This window comes from Schistocerca piceifrons, chromosome 5 (assembly GCF_021461385.2).
Source record: "Schistocerca piceifrons isolate TAMUIC-IGC-003096 chromosome 5, iqSchPice1.1, whole genome shotgun sequence".
Taxonomy (NCBI): Eukaryota; Metazoa; Arthropoda; class Insecta; order Orthoptera; family Acrididae; genus Schistocerca; species Schistocerca piceifrons.
The window spans coordinates 59,900,038-59,915,962 of NC_060142.1; positions in this window are offsets into that span (position 1 = coordinate 59,900,038).

Consider the following 15,925-nt stretch of genomic DNA (forward strand, 5'->3'; position numbering starts at 1 on the left):
AGTTGTCAGTGCTAACAGACTATCAGCATTGCGTGAAATAGCCTCAGAAATCAATGTGGGACGGGTGACGAGCGTATCCGTTAGGACATGCGTCGGAATTTGGCGCTAATGGGCTATGGAAGCAGACGACCCGATTAAGTATCTTTACTAACAGCACAATATGACCTGCAGCTTCTCTCCAAAGGTCAGTACGATACCAGTTGGATCCCAGACGACTGGGAAACCGTGGTCTGGCCAGATGATTTCAGCTGGTAATGTTCGAGCGTGGCATAGATCCCAGGAAGCCATGGACTCAAGCTGCCATCAAGGCACTGTGCAAGCCGATGATTGTGGGCAAACATGGAATGGACTGGGTCTTTTGGTCCAACTGAACCGATCATTGACTGGAAATGGTAATGTTCGGCTACTTTCAGACCCCCCCGCAGCCATTCATTAACTTCCAAATAGCGATAGAATTTTTGTGGATGAGAATGCGCCATATCACCAGCCAAATTTGTTTGAGATTGGTTTGAAGAATGGGCAACTCGAATGAATGATTTGGCCACCCACATCGCCCCACATGTATCCCATCGAACCTTCATGGGACGTAATCGAGAGGTCGGTTCTTGCATAAAATGTTGCACTGGCACCACTTTGGCAATTATGGACGGCTATAGAAGCAGCATGACTCAGTATTTCTGCACGGGGCTTCCAAAGACTCCTGGAGTCCGTACCTCATCTGGCTGCAGCATTGTGCCAGGCGAGATGACATCCGACACGATATTAGGATATATTCCAGGACTTTTCTCATCGCAGTGTATGTGAAATATATTTGTACCTTTGTCTTATACATCATCCATGAGCTACCTCATAGAGCTTCTAATAGTATCCACCAGATTGTATATGCTGTGCTGCCTAAAAGAGCCTGGAATGCACCAATAAATAAAATTACATTTTAGCAGTGCCTTATTCACCACAATTGCCTTCAAAGTGCAAGCATCGCTCCCAGCGAATTTTCCCTAAATTCGAAGCTTCCTCAAACGCCTTCCTCGTGAGAAAGTCAAATACTACTTCCAGTCCCGCTTGAAACTCCTCAGCTGTGTGTTATCTTCAGCCGTCTTCCATCAGCTGCCGCAGGACATCACTGTAGAATTCTCTATTGACAGACTGACAAGGGTGGATGAACACGTTACCAACAGTTCCTTTCTTTCCGAACACTTAGACGAGCAGAGATTTCACTTTATTGTTCACTTGGCGGGCTTTCTTGGGACTATTCTTACTGTGTCCAAACTAAGTGCCTGCAACTCTCGCTTCCCGCGAAGCAGATCGGTACAGCGGGCCCCGGAGACCACCAGAAGGCGTCCACGGCGCCGCAAGAGGTCGCTACAGCCGCGGACCTCTTTCCTTCCACTCGACACGTGACTGCGAATAGAGCCAGCCATATCCATGCGACAAGCAGTATTTAGGCTGTCGCAGGAGCTTGAACGGGGCATCTCCGGCGGTAATTCGTTTGAATACCGGCCTTCGATTGTGCTATTACGGTACCAATCGAAGTGATAGGTGTTGCAGGTGCCAGCCAGCCCGTCAACGTGCAGCAGTCCAGCCAGCAGCAATCCTCGCCAGCAGCCAGCAGCCAGCGGCCAGCAGTGGTCCCCGCCTGCAGCCAGCAGCGGTCCTCGCCTGCAGCCCCCAGCCAGCAGCCCGCAGCCAGCAGCGGTCTCCGCCAGCAGCCAGCAGCGGTCCTCGCCAGCGGACGGCAGCTGTCCTCGCCCGCAGCCCGCGGCCCACAGCCAGCAGCGGTCCCCACCAGGAGCGGTCCTCGCCAGCAGGGGTCCCCACCAGCAGCGGTCCCCGCCAGCAGCCAGCAGCCAGCAGCGGTCCCCACCAGCTGTCGCAGCCACCAGCCAGCAGCCAGCAGTGGCCCTAGCTGCCACCAGCAGCAGCAGCAGCAGCGGAGGCGTCCCCACCAGCCAGGCAGCTGGGTACGCCCCCCCGCCAGCGACGGCAGAGTGGGGCTTCGGTCCCAGTCTCCTTCGTCTTTCCTCATTCTCCGTCCCCTTCTACTCTGTGTCTCTTGTTGCCCTGCCCATCCCTCGTTTGCTTCTTTGTCTTGTCCTGTGTTTTCCCCTTATCATAATGTCAACCCCCAACACCTCTTCTACAGCCACCACCACTGCCATCATATACACCTCCCCCTCCACCGCTGCGACCACTATCACGTGGTGTGCACAGTCACCCCCTCCCTCAGTCCATCCCCCCACTCCTCACTCTCCCCTCTCCCTCACTATTTGTCGCCCCATCCCCGGCTCCATCCTCCCGCACTCCTCTGATCCCTTCCTGCCACTCCCTCTCTCTGCTCCTTCCTTTTCCGCAGCACCCGCTAGGGTGGTCGCCTGGAGGGCCACGGCCCACGCTCAACTTTCCCCATCGCCATCATCATCGTCTTCATCGTCGCCATCGCCCTCACCATCTCTGGCGCCGACTTCAGCACCGGAACCTGCCCTTCCACGCCACTTTCCAGTTGCTCCCGTCCCCCACACCTCCTCCTCCGCCGCCGTCAAACGCCCTAGCGCCACCCCTGCCTCTTCTGCATCCAAAAAGGCTCTGCCTCGTCGCCCTTCACCTGTCCAGGATGCCATGGATGTCTCGCCGCCTGTCCCTGCCCCCTCCTCCTCCTCCTCCTCCTCCACCTCCTCCTTCTGTTACATCCTCTCCCGTCCTGATCCCTCCCTTCTTGAGGCCTGGAACCTCACCCTATTCCTTCGCCAGAATTTTCCCGGTGCCCCCATCTCCCTCCTCACTCCTCGCTGTGATTCAGTTCTTATCTCCTGCAACAGCCCTACCCTTCACACAGATCTCCTTTCCCACATCCCTGTCACCTGCTTTGGCCCTCATGCCTCCCTCACTCCTGCCCCTTTCCCACCTCCCTCCCACCAACCCCAACCTCCGCGTAGCCCACCAACCCTCACTGTCGTGATCACTCGGCTTAGTCTGACGATCACAGAGGAGGAGGTGTTGGTGGAACTTCAGGCACATGCCCATCTGGAAGTGCGTGCGGTTCGCCGCATCAACAACTCTGCTGGCCCCATCTACCTTATGTGGGTCTTTTCCGAGCATGCCCCCTCCATAGACCGTCTCCTGAAGGAGGGTGCCCTCCTCTTTAACCAACGTTATAAATCTGACCCCTCCTGTTCCCCTTCTCAGTCCCTCCGCCGTCAAAGGTACTTGCGGTATAATGCACACATGACATCTGAGTGCTGCAAGGGCCCCACCTGCCCGCACTGTAGACAAGCCCACTTCTTACGACAGTGCCCCAATCTCCAGTCCCCCCCCCCTGCTGCAATACCTGTAACCTCCCTCATCCTACTTACTCCCAGAAATGTAAGGCCCGACCCTGTCCTACCACTCCTGAACTCACTGTTCCTGTCTGCCCTCTGGATGCCCCCACCACTCCTGGAAATTCCCTTCGCCCACCCCCCCCCCCCCTACTGCTGAGGACATCATCAGATTCCTCACCACCGTCCTTCAGAATGTTCATCCTTGTCAGCGCCCCCACACCCTCCAACAGATCTCCCTTGCCGCCTGTTCCGCTCTCCACCTAAAAATTTACGCCACCTACTCCAACAACCAGGCCCATTTCACCTTCTCCCGTCTTGACACCCTTGTCTAAATCCCTGTCATGGCACGACAGCACCGTATCCTTTTCAACAACATCCACTGCCTTCCCGCCAACAACAACCTCTTCCTGCACACCCTTGCCACCCAACACATGGATGCCTTCCTCGTCAATGAAACCTTCGTCCAACCGCCACCACACCATCCACAAATCGCCCTACCTTCTTCACCGCTCCGATAATCCCCTCCCGATTGCGCGTGGCGGAGTTGCCATTGGTCACCACCACCAGATCCCCATTCGGCTCCAACCTCTCCTTCCCGACCCCACTGAACACCTGACCCTTAGTCTCTTCTTCCCCGGCCTTACCGTTACCTGCGCCACCATCTATGTACGCCCTAACGCCCCTATTCCCCTCGACTTCCTCTCCCACATTGACTGTACCTTCTCCTCCTACGTGATCGCCGCCGACCTCAACATCCATAGTCGTTCCGCCGCCCAGTTACGGCGGTGGCATCGGTTCCTCTCCTCCCTTCAAGGCGAACTCATCCCGAATCCAACTCCACTCTTGATGTTTCCTCTCCCAACCTCCTTGGCCGCATAACGGTGGATGTCCTGTAGCCTATTGGTAGCGACCATCTCCCAGTCCTCCTCACCATTTCAGACGGTCGTCGCCCCCGCCCCGACCCTCGTCATGACCCTCCCCCAAGTACGTCCATGACTATTCCAATGCCAACTGGAATGCCTACCAAGATACCCTCTCCACCCAAGTCGATAGCCACCCCGTCACCTACCACCACCCTGACGATGTAACCCGTGCCGCCTCTTTCTCCAGCAGACCTTGTCTGAGGCCGTGGAGGCCCACGTCCCTACTGTCGCCATCCACCCCCACCGTCCTACCTTACCCCCACAGGCCGTCTTCCTCCTGCGTGAATCCCGCCGTCTCTACTGTGCCTTCCTCCACATGCGTGACCCGGACACACTACGACGCCACCAGCAACTCCAGCGACACATTCGTAATTTGCTCACGGCTAAGAAACGCCGGGACTGGCGACAGACATGCACCCATTTAACTGCTACCCTACCTATCAACTCGTCCAAGTTCTGGTCAGCCTTCCGTCGCCTTACCAGAACTAAACCCTCCCCCTACTATCCTCTTCTCCATGATGATCACCCCTTCCCTGACACCCTTAGTAAGGCCAATCACTTTGCCTCCTACCTCTCCGATGTGTTTTCCATCCCCGATGATCCCCAGTTCGATTACTCCCTCTTCTGGGATGTCCGCGATCGAACTGACGCCTCTGTCCCTCCCCTCACACCTGGTTTCCAATACTTGGACAACATTGCACACACGGAACTCAATGCCCCTATCACTACACAGGATCTCATTGCTACACTCCACACCGAACGCAACACCACTCCTGGTCACGATCGTGTCACCTATCGTCACCTTCGTGAAGCTCCTGTCTCTTTCCTCTCCACTCTGGCCAGGCTCTACAATGTAGTCCTGTCCACCAGTTACTACCCCGACCTATGGAAAACCTCCCATATCCTGATGTTCCTTAAACCTGGCAAACCGCCGTCCGCCATCTCCTCCTACCATCCCATCAGCCTTACCTCGGTCTTCAGCAAGGTCCTGGAATCTATCCTCACCCGAGGCATCCACCAGCATCTCCGCCAGCACCGCCTCCTTCCCGTTACTCAGTGTGGCTTTTGGCCGTCCTTCTCTTCCAACGACCTTCACCTCACTCATCTCCTTTCCGACCAGCTTACTTCCCATTGCTCTGCAATCTTCCTCTCCCTGGACCTCGAACGTGCTTATGACCGCGTATGGCATTCCGGTCTCCTCTTCAAGCTCCAAACCTTCGCCCTTCCCATTAACTACGTCCGTCTGATCGACTCCTTTCTCTCCCACCGTCCTTCCTACGTCACCATGCATAACACAGATTCCTACAGCTTTTTCCCCTTCGCCGGTGTGATCCAAGGCTCCATCCTCTGCCCCCTTCTGTACATTTTGTATGCGGCGGACATGCCGCCGCCGTCGCCCCCCGACCACCTTCTCCAGTTTGCCGATGACACCGCCTTCCTTGCCCTTGCCCCCACCCTGCAGCACTCCCAACACCTTCTCCAATCCCATCTTGACTGGTTCACCGCTTGGTGCAACCAGTGGTTGCTTAAGGTCAATCCCTCCAAAACCCAGGCGATCATTGTACGCAAAACCACCCCTTCCTTCCGCCTCCTTTAATTCTGTCTCACCATCTATGGCCGTCCTATCACCCTCACTCCCACCCTTAAGTACCTTGGCGTCACCATTGACTGTCGCCTCTCCTGGACTCCCCATCTCCGGACAATCCAAGCCAAGGCACGCTCCCGACTCCGTCTTCTCAAGCTCCTTTCCGGCCGTACGTGAGGTCTGGATCCCTCCACCATCCTCCACACCTATAAATCCCTCATCTGCCCTATCCTTTGTTACGCCCATCCGGCCTGGATCTCCGCCACCCTTCCTTTTATAAATCCCTCCAAATCCTTGAACGCCATGCTCTCCACCTTGCCTATCGCATCCGTCTCCCCTCCCCGATGCGGATCCTGTATGAGCTCATCCCCTTCCCCCACCTCCTCCTTTTCCTTGAAAGGATACAGATCCTGTACACCTCCCGCAAACTCGATCCTCCTCACCTACTTGTCTCTCCCATCCCCTCCCACCCCCACCCACTGCCGCGCCTGTATTCCCACGTCCCATCCGGTCTCCATCTCTCCACCCTCCTTACCCTCTCCCAAGTTCCGCCAGCTCCCCCTCCCTGATGATGTCCTTCTCCCCTCCATCTATCCCTCCTATCAACTTTGATCCTCCCCCGCCAACTTCCTGTGTCCTTTCCTTTAGGCACCCTCCCTCCCTTCTCTTTCCTTTTCCCCACCCCCTCCCTGCTCCCCTCTTCCCCCGGGCTTCCCCTCCCCCTTCCTCCCTCCCCCTCTCTTCCCTGCCCATGGCATCTCTCCCTCTCCCACTCCCCTTCCTCCTCCTCCTCTCTTGGCAGGTCCCCGGACTCGCACACGCTCAGTGAACATTCGCGCGCCGGAGATCATCGCCATCAGTGTCTCGTGTGTGTGCTTTCGTTTGTGTTTCGTGTTCTTTCGCCGTCACGCCACCACTGTTCACGTGTACCGTCGCCGTCATCCATGTGCGCCGTGTCAACTGGCGTTAGTGATATTTCTCGTTCAGCGTGAACGGCTCCATGATTTTTGTTTTTTGGTGTCTACATTTTTTGCCCGCCTTTTTGATTGTATTCTCTGTGCCACCTGTATGTAATACTTATTGTAAAACTCAAGGCTGAAGAGCGGCGCACCATGCTGCTGACAGCCCGCCTTTGTATAAGGTGATTAAAATTACAATAAAGAAAAAAAAACCTGAAGTGGCAGTTCACACCGAGCGAGCCCAATGGTGTCATCGTGGCCGCCGCGTCATCGTCCACCGCCACCAGCGCACCGGAGCCATCCTCGCAGGGCCTCTACTCGTCTTCGGACTCAGGTGACGTCAACGTGGACTCCGCGCCGCTCTTCACGAGACGTCCGGGGCTTGGTTTGGTGAGGTTGTATGGTTACTACAGACAGTTTATGTTTGGAAGAATCTCTGATTTAGTTACTGGTAGGCTTGGAGGATCAGTCCTACCTCACGAATATTGTTTTGTAAATTTTGAAGAATGACTTTGGTTTAGATAAAACGCTATACTCACACTCTGAGATTTTCCTATCCGCGGATGGCGGATATATTAATTCTGTTGTAACAACTGCTGCTTGGTTTCAGGGTATATCCATACACCCAGCTTTCATCACAATAATAGCTTTCGAGAGGAAGTGCTGTATGTACGCCCGGCAGACCGGTAGCCTCTTCACAGCAGTGGTGTATCAGCAGGCTAACCACGAAGGGGTTACATCGGTACAGGACAGAGCTGCAAACGCGCACGCTGCCTGGGCCAGCATGTAGTAGTGCAGGGGCTGCCAGAGATTGCTGGATCTGTGGAATGCTTTGCTCTTGTGGTCGACAGTAATTCCTATGGCATTTCTGTGTGGCCTAATTATTTAAGGTGGCGCAAAGTCGCTATGAGGCATATACCGCCGAGCTCAATTAGAGTCTCGGTCTGAACCTTCACTACATACGACGCCGTACCGTACCAGCCACCGCCGACCGAGCTACTGGTGTCTGCTTTCATCCTACCAGGACTTATGGAGACGACCAAGAAGTTCATATCAGCTGTTGACCTTCACTACAGAATGTTTCTTCTACTTCTACTTCTAAGTGAGTATTAAACCTGTTTCGCCACTATGGCCTTCAGCCTAAATTTGGATTTGTGTAGATTCAGTGCTATTGAGGCACCTTCACATACTGTTGTAGTGGCAATTTTTCCAAATGATAGAGTAGTTCGCTTTATGCACTTCTTTTTTTTTTTTTTTTAAAAAAAAAAAGCTGCTCCACATTGTTTACCTGAGATGTATTCTCATTGTACCACAACTGGCGAAAGACTGGAATTTTAATTAAATTTTTACCAGTGTTTTGCACACCAGGTAGGCACTGTCAGTGTATGTGACTTCTACGTCGAAATGACTTTGGCGGTGAATTTTTGTTCCACCATGTTAAACCCTTCACGTGTTACTATCCAGGGGTTGCTGCTACTCCAGAATAAGCAAAGCCCGTGCACACGACGGTGGCTGTCACCACACCCAGTCCTCCGCTGGCCCCCCTCGGTTCACTGGTGACAGGATTTAGATGGAATTCCAGGTGTTTGAACGAAATATCAAACCCAGGGTGGATACATGGCAAGAAAGGAACAACATTTTTTCTGGCCCATGATCTCACAGGTGACGCCCACCAGCATGGAGTCTTCTTGGCCCCTCCAGGCCTGGAAATCTATCATTTACTGCAGAAATTCAGTCCTACAGTGCTCCACATACGATCGCTTAAAGACTTGTTTACCACAATATTTCGACTCTCAAATGCACGTCGCTGTGGTCTGACATATGGTTTTTGGCAGCAACAATCCTAGTGGACAATCTCACGGAGAAAGAGAGAGTACCCATACTACAGCATTTGTACTATTACTGTCGTCCAATGCACTATCCCTCAATGTAGACCGTCCGATGCAACTTCTCTTGTCACTGACATGATGATGATGATGATTTATGGTGGAGGGCGCTAAACACCAAGGTCATCAGCGCCCTTGTGTTAATGTTATACCAAAGAAGATTTTCACAATCTATGGAAGAAGATCAAAAAACTGGAAAACTACGTGTGATCTCACCACAGGAAATGTAAAGCAACCACAAAAAAGTGAGGTTCAGAAAAGCCTTCAATAAAACCCCAGCGAGACACACTGGGATAACTGAATAAAATTAGGGATAAAATACCAGTAAAGATACAGTTAAAAAAGTAACAAATAACCGTGTCTGGATGACGACTTAGAAATAATATGTGACCCAGCTCCTCGGTGGCACATTAAGATCTCACACGCAGGATTTTGGGAAGAATTTCGGACACCACACAAAATCTTAAGTCACGAACAACACTCGCCTCGTAATCCGTTAAAATAGCGGAAGATCCTGTGGCAGACCCAGTCCAACCCTCAGGTCGTTATATAAAACACACACAGTTAAGATATGTAGTACTGACAGCTGTGTCCCGCATCTCTGACATACTGGGGGCTCCTCCCGACGCAAGAGGAAGCCATGCGTCAATGCACATTGTCCGAGCCGAGTAAGGGCTGCTTCTTCACACCGTCGCGAGCGGAAGCAGGTGATCCATGGCCGCACCGAAGTCTTTATCGAACGCAGTTTATTATTCCTCACTTCCATCCACTGAGACTCCCACCAACATATGGCCTTCCTTGTCACAAATGAAGTGACAGCTCGCAGAGGGACTGAACAACGAGCAGGAGGAGGAAGGGAGCAAGCATCCTTAGCAGCAACGAGTTCGATTCCCTGGATGCCCATGTACCCTGGAACCCAGCAAAAAATGACTTCCTTGTTTTGCCTGTGCAGGAGAAGGAGAGCGTCCTGTACCTGTTGCACCATCCGATCTGCTGGGTACATCTACATCTACATCTACATCCATTCTCCGCAAGCCACCTGACGGTGTGATGGAGGGTACTTTGAGTACCTCTATCGGTTCTTCCTTCTATTCCAGTCTCGTACTGTTCGTGGAAAGAAAGATTGTCGGTATGCCTGTGTATGGGCCCTAATCTCTCTGATTTTATCCTCATGGTCTCTTCGCCAGATATGCGTAGGAGGGAGCAATATACTGCTTGATTCCTCTGTGAAGGTATGTTCTCGAAACTTCAACAAAAGCCCGTACCGAGCTACTGAACGTCTCTCCTGCACAGTCTTCCAATGGAGTTATCTATCATCTCCGTAATTCTTTCGCGATTACTAAATGATCCTGTAACGAAGAGAGCTGCTCTCCGTTGGATCTTCTCTCTCTATCAACCCCATCTGGTACGGATCCCACACCGGTGAGAAGTATTGAAGCAGTGGGCGAACAAGTGTACTGTAACCTACTTTCTTTGTTTTCGGACAGCATTTCCTTAGGATTCATCCAATGAATCTCAGTCTGGCATCTGCTTTACCGACGATTAATTTTATATGGTCATTCTATTTTAAATCACTCCTAATGCCTACTGCCAGATTATTTATGGAATTAGCTGCTTCCAGTTGCTGACCTACTATATTGTAGCTAAATGATAAATGATCTTTCTTTCTATGTATTCGCAGCACATTACACTTGTCTACATTGAGATTCAATTGCCATTCCCTGCATCATGCGTCAATTCGTTGCAGATCCTCCTGCATTTCAGTAGAATTTTCCATTGTTACAACCTCTCGATATACCACAGCATCATCCGCAAAAAGCCTCTGTGAACTTCCGATGTTATCTACAAGGTCATTTATGTATATTGTGAATAGCAACGATCCTACGACACTCCCCTCCGGTACACCTGAAATCACCCTTACTTCGGAAGACTTCTCTCCATTGAAAATGACATGCTGCTTTCTGTTATCTAGGAACTCTTCAATCCAATCACACAATTGGTCTGATAGTCCATATGCTCTTACTTTGTTCATTAAACGACTGTGGGGAACTGTATCGAACGCCTTGCGGAAGTCAAGAAGCACGGCATCTACCTGGGAAACCGTGTCTATGGCCCTCTGAGTCACATGGACGAATAGCGCGAGCTGTCCAAGAGCGAGAAGGGCACTTTGAGAATCAGAGCAGATGATAAATTTTTGTCAAGACGCCGTCTCATCTGCTCCATTGCACTCAGGATAGCAAACAGCTCTGCGAAGTAAACTGAAAACTGCTCTGGGAACCCTATTCTGAGGGCAATGACGGGGAACACGACAGAACAGCCGAATAAATCTCCCTGCTTAGTACCATACGTGTAGACAGTAATACAATCTCGGTGGCTATGTAAGATCGCCTTAAATTTAAGTTTAAAAACATAGTCTGGGGTACAATTCTTCTTGTAACCAATCAGTTCTAAAAGCAATCTGGATTCTCGTACACTCACCAGATGTAGGCCCCCGCAATGATCTGCTCAAATTAAAGAATCTCACGTTAGACACTTGCCTTCCCATCACCATGGCTTTTGAACATTCTCTATGGTCGTCGGTAACATCACACAACCCTTAGCAAGTGTAGGCAGCCTGTCCAACTCGCTGACCCATTCACAGCTACGACCTTGACAGCATTCTGATGCGCCTGCAGCTGCAGAGCCCTCCACCAATAATCATTGACAGCAACAGTTTCCCTCATGTAGCAGTTGTTTTATCAATCACGCACAGCAACAGTGCTATTATTGCTGGGCTATTAAAGTGAAAGGACTGTTCACAGTTCGCATTCAGTATCACTCTACTGTCTTTGTTGTAAACGATGAAGGAGCCACTAACATCCTTGCTCTGGACCTTTTTAATGTTTTGGATTTGGATGTACATAACTCTGTCAATAACATTCAGCTATAAAGGGCTAGATGCTACATAAGCGACCTATGTTCCAAATTAGTTTATTCTCATCCTCCTACCATCGTTACTGGCTTTGAGGCTCACGTCAACCTCCTTCCAACAGCCACTCCCGACTTCTTCAATACACAGAACGTTCCATTCACTCTCAGGGATAAGCTATAGCCGCAACTATAGACCCTACAAGAGGACGGCATTCTCACTGCTGTCACCAGCAGCCAGTGGTCTACTCCCATGGCTCTTGTGGAAAGGCTTAATGGGTCGCTTCGAATTTACAATCGCTTAAAGGCCACAATCTATACACAGTCCATCATTGATGCCTGCCCAGTTTCAAAAGTGGACGACGTTAGGGGACGAATCACGGGAAGTAACATTATTGGCAAGAGTGGTTTGAGGGATGCTTAACTTCAGCTCCCTCTGGACGAGACATTACGGAGCACTATGGCTATTAACACTCCATTTGGACTGTTCCACTATAATAAGCTTCCTTCTGGAATTGCCGGTTTTACAGGTATGTTTCAACTGTACTTGAAAATATTGACTTGAGTTGTACATGGCACAACAAAATATCTTGATGAAATTTTAGTCAATGGCAAAAAACGCCCTGGAGCTGGCAGCCAACCTTGATGCTGTAGCGGCCCAAGGACAGAAAACCCCAATTAACAAACTTTGTGAAAACTTAAAGTGGGAAAGTGAGTCATCTTTACAGTGATGGCAACTATTGACGATAAAATCTATACTGGTAATATTTTGATTAACACCCATATTATTCAAATACTGAGAATAACATACATCTACATCTATATTTATACTCCGCAAGCCACCCAACGGTGTGTGGCGGAGGGCACGTTACGTGCCACTGTCATTACCTCCCTTTCCTGTTCCAGTCGCGTATGGTTCGCGGGAAGAACGACTGCCGGAAAGCCTCCGTGCGCGCTCGAATCTAATTTTACATTCGTAACCTCCTCGGGAGGTAAAAGTAGGGGGAAGCAATATATTCGATACCTCATCCAGAAATGCACTCTCTCGAAACTTGGACAGCAAGCTACACCGCGATGCGGAGCGCCTCTCTTGCAGAGTCTGCCACTTGAGTTTGCCAAACATCTCCGTAACGCTATCACGCTTACCAAATAACCCTGTGACGAAACACGCCGCTCTTCTTTATATCTTCTCTATCTCCTCTGTCAACCAGACCTGGTACGGATCCCACGCTGATGAGCGATACTCAAGTATAGGTCGAACGAGTGTTTTGTAAGCCACCTCCTTTGTTGATGGACTACATTTTCTTAGGACTCTCCCAACGAATCTCAACCTGGCACCCGCCTTACCAACAATTAATTTTATATGATCATTCCACTTCAAATCGTTCCGCACGCATACTCCCAGATATTTTACAGAAGTAACTGCTACCAGTGTTTGTTCCGCTCTCATATAATCATACAATAAAGGATCCTTCTTTCTATGTATTCGCAATACATTACATTTGTCTATGTTAAGGGCCAGTTGCCACTCCCTGCACCAAGTGCCTATCCGCTGCAGATCTTCCTGCATTTCGCTGCAATTTTCTAACGCTGCAACTTCTATGTATACTACAGCACCATCTGCGAAAAGCCGCAAGCCGCATGGAACTTCCGACACTATCTACTAGGTCATTTATACAAAAAGGGGAGATAAAAGGAAAGGATTATCATAGATTCTGTATCAAACATCTAAAGAATAAATTCAAAATCATATGAACGAAGGTTAAATCCAAGAAAGTAATTCAGTCAAAGATAACATTTACCATGGAAGAGAGTTGTAGCCACATCGAAAAGGAAATTCAATGCGACTACAATGCAACGAAATGTTCAGTTAGTTAGTTGATCTTGAGTCGCTCGAGAGTACTTTTGCGGTAGTTGTCTGGACGCAAACGCTATTAGATTGTTTCAGTTTTGGAAGTTTGATAATTCGTGAAGTAGAGACTGAAGTATTGCTGAGTCATTCGTACTGATGAACAGTACAAACCTTGAGAGCTATGGATGAACGCCAGAAAAACAATTCGTAGTCTTGAGTAGGACACAATAAAACGAAGACACGAAGAAAGACAAGTACGCTGATTAGTCAAAAGTTGTCGTCACCGTCACGATTACTGAATTGAACAGAAGTTAATCTTGAATGACATATCGGTGTGCGTGTGTTGTAGGGACAAACAAGTAATTACAGAAAGAACAATAAAATCTGAGTCAAAAGGTAAATCTTACGTGTCGCCTAACTCTTTAAACATTTTAAGTGACTGAGTGAGTACATGAGTAATGGACAGTGAAGAGTGATTAGTTTAAACCGGTATTACGACGTATTAAAAAAAATACTCTGACATATGTTATCTCTGGAGTTACGTCGGACCGTTGTTAGTAGCTGGACGTAGCAACGGCATAGCAGCGCAATAGTAGAAAGCAAATTTTCATCCTCTTTATGTATGATGTGAAAAACGACCATAGTGATGAAATCAAGAAGCAAGATTTTACTTCATCACGGGACTAACCGGTCATAAAAAAAATAAAAAAAACCGATTGCAGTTTACCAGTTCGCACAAACTGAGAAGACTGTTGCGGACAGATAACAGAATATTTCTAAACCACGTGTGGAGTTGTGTTCTTACGAGAGCTACAGGTGCTGTTCCACGTCACACGTACGGGGTCGAACATCGTTACGAGTCGCGTATCTTCCCGGCGAGTGAAGGAGGGAAGCGACGTCACAGTGCTCTTTTTGGTGTTTCCAAAAAGACAGTCTCAAGTGTAACATAGAAAAATGCCTTTTTTGTGTCCATCGGGTGCAATTTCTTGGAGAAGTTCTCAGTGCTTCATGAATGAGACAAACACCAGAATGTATGCAAGCCTTCCAGCAGCTTCTAGTTTCAAAAAGCATTAAAAAACTACCAAATGTTCTTAGTCACCTTTATTATCATTGCACATTGAACCCACACGATGTAACCATAGCAGAACCAGTCCATCAGTTGTATGCAACAATTTGAAGTGGGACTGGACTCCTACGTGCGATAAAGCCTGCCAAAATCTGATGCAAGCCTGTTCCATACAGCATGCCTTAGGGCCCTTAATTTTAGCAGATGGTACTTCCAATTATGGCTTGGGTGCATTATCTTGCGAAGTAGACAGTTTGGAATGTCCTATTGCATTTACATTCAAAACTCTGACACAGGCGCAACGTAACTACAAGCAAATGGAAAACGAGGCCCAGGTTATAGTTTTAACACTCAAAAAATTCCACACTTATGAGTATGGCCGATATTTCACTTTATTTACCGACCATAAACAGTTTTTTGTGATTATTCAATATCATTATCCAATATTTCGATCAAATATGCGCTTCGCCTCCAGAGGTGGGGATCGTTTTTATGTAGCTACTCCTATGACATCAGAAATTACTCAACAGCTCAACATGCCAGTGCCAAAATTATCTCCAAGTTACCGTTGATACAGTATATACAGTTCGATTCAGAACCAGGGGCTTTTGCTACATGCATACAGAAGTGGAAGACGCTGTGAATACACTTCCCTTGAATGCAAAAGCCATCACCTCTCTCTCTTTGAAGGACCGACTTATCTGGGAAATACTCCATCCGATGCAATGAGGGTGGCCAATGTGTCATAAATAGTTGAATTATCTGGAAGCACTCTGGCACAGGTGCTATGAGTTCTCTGCTCAACAGAGTCCTCCTGTTGCAAATAGAAAACTGTCACACACATTGTGGGATATCAGTTGAGCAACTTAGCATAGGCTGAGATGCAATACACTCTACCCCAGGTGACCTGACGCGACAGATAATTCTCCATAATATCAAACGAATTAAGAGACTACGCAATAGATAAAGGCCTATCTAATTAAATTACCAGTGTTGACCAAATTAAGCATTGAAATATTGGTACCATACCTCACCTGGGTACAACAATAATGGGATCTATCAAAATACGAAAAGAAACTGAGGGTCATTATAACAACTTCATTTATTTCTAAGATACGTCAAATATGTTTTAACAACTGTTTGAGGAATATAATCAGTTATCAAGTAAACAAAGGACTGAAAGCAATTATAGTAACATAGGCACAGTTGGGTGGATACTTAACAGAAACGATATAAGACTGTTTGCGGGTACGTATAATGATTGCAGAATAAGTTAATAAAGTAAAGAAAAAGTACCACAAAAGCACAAAAAACTCCAGTATGCTCATCTAAATGCATAGTGTATGCTACTAACTATGATGTGTCGACAGAAGTGCCGACACAGTGTGATTTGAGGGGGTCGCAGTGCACGCTATAAACACACGAAGGAT